This window comes from Montipora foliosa, chromosome 8 (genome assembly GCF_036669935.1).
Source record: "Montipora foliosa isolate CH-2021 chromosome 8, ASM3666993v2, whole genome shotgun sequence".
Classification (NCBI taxonomy): domain Eukaryota; kingdom Metazoa; phylum Cnidaria; class Anthozoa; order Scleractinia; family Acroporidae; genus Montipora; species Montipora foliosa.
The window spans coordinates 50,420,945-50,426,895 of record NC_090876.1 but is presented as its reverse complement, the minus strand read 5'-3'; positions in this window follow the sequence as shown (position 1 = coordinate 50,426,895).

The following is a 5,951-nucleotide window of genomic DNA, read 5'->3' as shown; positions in this document are numbered from 1 at the left end:
AGATGTTTCGATGAGTCATCTTAAACCACTCAATTTGCGTTTCCTTTCTCAAACTCTGAGCAAAAATGCCGTCCTTCAATGATCAGCAAAAAACAATGTGCATAGCCTGATTAAGAAAATAACACAAACAGCGGTGAAAAACATTGTATTCCAACGCATTTTTTATATAGAACGTGACGTTTCGTATGCCAGTCAACATACATTTTCAAAAGTGACCGTTACAATTTTTGAAAACGAACAAGAAAACCTGTGAGGTCGCGGTACATTATAACAATAGTCCGCGTGGCCTTAGCGACTTTTCTTTCCAGTGTATCGATCAGGTGTTTGCTACCAATTCCACTGAGATTTTGGATAAACTTTTGATCACGAAGGAAGCGTACTGGAGTGCACAACTTTTCTCATTAGCACCTTTTGGCCCTAACAAAAGGCAAGAATTCCGACACTCCATGAACAGAATCACCTACAATCAACCAACCACTTGAGTCGAAATAGTCTGCAAGCTTAACGGACCACAAAACTTCACAACTCGATGTAGCACATGAATTCTTTATTTTAATGATTGTTTTAGTCCTCGCTATTATTACATTGTACCTTTCGGAATACAATGTTTTCTTTTGTTTGTAACAAATTTTTACTTGTATACTTGTATTGTTGTTAATTTTTGTAACATACCAAACAATCCTTGTAAACCATATATAAGCTCTTTAACCTAATTGTTATCCACATGCTGTAAACTGATGAAGGTCTAAGACCGAAACGTTTTTGAATATATTTTTTTACTTTTTAGCCTCCAAAAGTTGTCCGTCCTCTGACTCTTTTAACTGAATAGATATAATATATATTTGAGGTCTGGAACCTAGACTGAGAAAAATGATCTGCAGCTGTACGTGTCTAGACATAATGAGGAGTAATAGCTAAAACAGCAACAGCTTCTCACTACTAATATTGACATTAAGGGAAGGCTGTAGCTCTTGAATGAACAAAGTCTCTTTAATTTCGCAGTGAAAGTCAGTTTTTCCGGAAGCTAAAATGTCAAAATGATCCCATTTGACATCGTGACCAGTGGTTTTCACATGATCAGCAATGGCTGATGAATGGTCACTTTAGCGAGGGCCTTGAACTGTTCTGTTTTTCTGTCATGGAGTCTTCGTTTTGTTTTGCCATTGTAGAATTCATCACAGTTCCAGCAACCAGCTTTATAGATGACCTTGGACCTCTGAGATCGGGTCAAGCGATCTTTGTATGGAATTGTATGGATACAATGTTTATCACCGCTGTTTCCAGGGGCACCCAACGACCAATTTGTTGTAAAATGTATTATTATACCCCAGTTAATGAAAATAAATGTTATTAAGGCATTTTCTGGTGTTTTTTAGTGTTGCTGGGAAAACATTATCTGTTCCTTTTTCCCAGCAAGACACACAAGAAATTTCCCAGCCAGCTAGATAAAATTGGTCGGTTTCCCAGCCAGCTGATCAAATTTATTTCCAGGCCGGGAATTCCGCGCGATTTCAAATCCCTCGATCCGAAACGACCGAACAAAACCGACAAAACCGGGACAAAACAGGTTTTTTCCGCAAGCGCAATCACTCTGACCAGCCGTCGTATGTTTTTTTTTTGTAGTCGTTCTTAGTCTTCAGAGTTTCTACATCCAGCTCGGGTTAAAATGCCAGAAAAAGTCAGTAATTCCCAGGAAAAACCTCTATCAATAACAAAATTTCCCAGCCAGCTCATCGAAACACCTGTATTTTTGCCAGCCAGCAAGATTCCTCTGGGGAACAGATAATATGAGGAACAGATTCGTTGGGTGCCCCTGTGTTTGTTTTATTTTCTTAATCAAGCTACTATGGCCTAAGAACAAGAGTTTATGACTTTTTAAGGATTAAACCACTGCAAAAACCGTGTACGATCAAAACTTGCTCTACGTTGGATCAAAATAGATCGTGACCACACCATAAAAAACTTTAAGGGGCTCGAGGGATTTGAAATCGCGCGGAATGCATCAGTCAATTCCAGCAGTGCCCTTCCCCCCCCCCCTCCCGGGCTAACCCCCGGGCATTAGCATTAAAAAAAAAATGGGCAAATTCCCCGGGGTGGGGACACATAAGCTGTCTAAATGCCCCGGGGTGGGGACGAAGAAAGAGGGCAAATGCCCCGCCCCCGGGATCGTCGCCTTCCAACACTTCTGCAGTTATGTTTTTAATCAGTGAATAAAACGGTCAACTGTTCAGTATTTTTATGCAACGGTATTGAAGACTTCAAGGACAACAGTACGTGTTAGTTGCATAGTGTTTATGTGTTTATGCAGTCTTCACGTCAATGGTTGTTTTGTGATATTAGTTCACCTTGTCCGTTTTATATATTCATATGCTTACAAGTATAAATGAAGAAATACCTAAAATTGAGAAAACATACCGTTAAAAACGTCCACAAGTTTTTCGAGTCCCTGACGGACAAGCCAGTCTTTATCGAAGGCCTCGTCTTTTCCGATAAACTCTTCCATGTTAATTCGAAAACACGTGTGTCAAATGCCCGGGGGGTCGCCCCGGGGTAGGCTAATGCCCAGCCCCCAGGCCGCGATAAAATTGCGAATGCCCCACCCCCGGGACTGACACCTTGAGCAAATGCCTCGCGGTTGCCTGGGGAGGGGGGGGGGGGGGAGGATGGGCACCGCTGGAATTGATTGATGCATTATACGATAATGTGCTTAGCCATTTTGGAATAAATATACTAGTTTTACCTCGTTTCCATGGTCCAGTGGTCATTGGCACCACTTATAATGAAAATAATTTTGGTCCAGGTACATACACATTCGAACATCATATGAGAAGCGCAATGTCAGGCCGATGTAAGAAGGACAGACTTTTCTCTTTTCTTTTCTTTAGTGCTTAGGAAAAGTTCATTTAATATGACAAGGGGGAGGGGGATGAAGATATTGAAACTCGAAGCTTGAAATTTTAGCAGCCCCCCTCACTAGCGGTTCAATTTTTTAGGAGCTTTCCCCCCCCCCCCCCCCACCCCTCCTTGGTCAGGTCGAAAAAATTTTAGAGCCCCCCTTCTCCTTCAATTCCTTTGCTCCCCTGAAAAAAGATCGCTAGACTGTATTTCTGAAATACTCATTGTTTAGCCGCCAACTATATATAGTATGTGTTCCGATAATATAGCCTGTTTATTGCAATGTTGCAAGAAGTGACTACATGAAGTTACTATTTAAGACTCGTTTTTTTACCGAGGAACGTTGAGGGTCCTTAATTTTTATATTTTTGTTTCTCTGGTAGTTGTCTCATTACTTTTTCCACGCGTTTTAGTTGAAGTGTTTTCAATTGAGATTTTTTTAGTATCAAGTGGCAAGGGCCGCGCAAGGACGCCTGGGAAGGGAAACTTTGAGGATGGCCAGATGACCAGCCATTGTATTTTACTCCACTCTTTAATCCTTAGAGGACAAGTTACAAGAAGATGAAGTTGACATAGAAACGTGAACTATGTGCGAAAGCGACAAATGAAATTGGAATGGAAGACTTGAAGCGCTTTCCAAATTAAAATGTACAAGCCTTTGGAGATCAAATTTCGCAAAGAGCGAAAAATTTCAGCGGTTATATTTTTCCTTACTAACGAATGAAATAACGAAAAACATAAGCATTGAAAGGAAGTGTTGATTAAAGAAAAGCATAACATAGTATCATTAATATGGATTTCGTATTTATGTTGTGAGGTGCTTCAGAATATTTGTACACCCATGGCAGTACCAACCTCGTAGTACAATCGCGGTATTCAAGTTCACATAGAACTGGTTGCCTCATTCTAAAGGGACTATTTTTTCGATAAGTTTAAGAGCAAAGTAAATTCTAAGCAACAACAAGCTTTTGTATCAACTCTAATGGCTTTGTTCACTGTCTTTGATCCAGTATTGGGGTGGGGCGGTCTGCGCATGCACAAAGTCTCTTCCCCTTCTCAATTTTTGTTACTTGGGCAAAGCATTGGCCACGTTTTATTTACGGGAGATAACCTAACAGGTGAGATTCTTATAACACTTGCTTCGATTGATGATCTACAATCGCATCCTAGGGCGAATGTAAACTCAGTACAACCCGACCAGAATCGAATTTTAACGGGACACCGGAGTAGACGTTTCCCAATTATTCTAGAAAAACTGAAAACGATTTTATGATAAAAACTAACGATAACAAGGCACAAGTGCAAGTTAAAAAATTCCAAGTAAATTAGCATAAATATGTTTGTCATAATTAAAAAAAGTGTAAAAAATACCATGATCACTAAAAAGACAGTAAAGTATGTAACATTAGTCATAAAATATTTGTAAAAAATGGGGGACACAAATTAATTAGAAGAATAAACAACAATATGCTTTTATAACCAGATCTAAACAAATAATTTAGCACGGATGGAATCAGATTGTTTGTTTAGCGTTTTTTGAAAAAAAAAAACATTTCGAAAATAAGACAATCAAATTTGTTTTGACATTTCCTTAAAATTCTAAAACTTTGCGCGATGTCGTCCCGATTCCAAATCATGTTGCTCTCTGAGGTGGTTTCCGACTGCCGATCCTTAGTGTTCCTCAATTCGTTGGTGAAGGTGTCGGCACGTATAACCGACATAACCTGAATAACACAGGTCACACTTAAAATAATACACCACGCATTGCTGATTCACCAGGGGCGGCTTGTCTTCCCTTACTTTGATTTCATGCTTGATCTTCCGACTTGTGAAGACCGGGCTAATATCTTCATTGACCTTTCGACTGAGGTCACCAAGTTGTCTGCTCATTGCGTTTGCAGATCTTTGATCTTTAAAGGGCAGCATGATTCTGATTGGAGCTTTTATTTGTTTGAGCAGGTTGAAGTTTTGGCAGCTATTCAGCTGATGTGGACCTGCTATACCCACCCACCCATATACAAACAGAGGACAGCCACGACACCGGGAACTTCATCCCCTACCATCTTCTCGAATAGCGTGTGGGTTCTTTAACGTCCCCACAGGGAACTAAAGTAAAGAACATGGGAGTTATTTGTGAGACGGGATCTCCGGCCTATCGTCCTTATCCGAGAAGACTTGAAAGTCTAACCATTTGCGGATGTAATTACAAAGGCAGCACTTTCTCCTCAGTTATTTAAAGACCCTGAGTGTTCGTCCGGCCGGAGTCGAACCCACGACCTCCCGCATGGCAGCCCGGTGTTCAATCAACTGAGCCACCGGTGTTGAAGGGACTGGTTTATCAGAGCTCCAACTTTCGAGGAGTTGGCGTGTTAAGACTTGTTTCGGAATGCTAACAGTTAAGCCTAAATATTGTTTTAGCCCTAATTAGGTCTAAGGTTAGCATTTTTAAGGGGTTTGGGCTTTTTCAACAGTTACATCATAACCTCAGTCTGCATTTACACTGACCGATTCCAGTGATTTAATTTCATTCCCAGGTACCTCACGTCCAAGGGCATTTTCAGATATGGAAACAAGTCTTTACCTGCCAGGCACCGGCGTGGCAATGGCCGACGCCATCTTGTTTGAGCTGAAGCGCGTGAACGGCTCTGTAAGTTAACCGCTGACCAGCTAGGTACAGACTTCATTCGAGTCAGTGCGATGTTCTCGATGCATTCAGTCCGTTCTTCAGTTACAGAAGACCTTCTCTCAAACACAAAAGCAAATCATCACAATGCTTTTGAATTCCAAAATTTAGCATTGAAAAGATTTTGGAGAGCAGAAATCTAGATCAAAGTTATGCAAAATGCTAAATAATGTTAGCAATTTTTTTTACAGAAAAAGTGTGAAAAGAAAAAATGCTTGTTTAAACAAATGGTGCCAAATAATGCTAGCATAATAGTCTGTCGTGATTGGTTCTGAAAAACCGTGATTAGGCACAAAGAAATATAGAACGGAAGCAATGGAACCGAATCTTAAACATGGTACAGCTGTATCGTATACCGTTCCAATAAAATAAA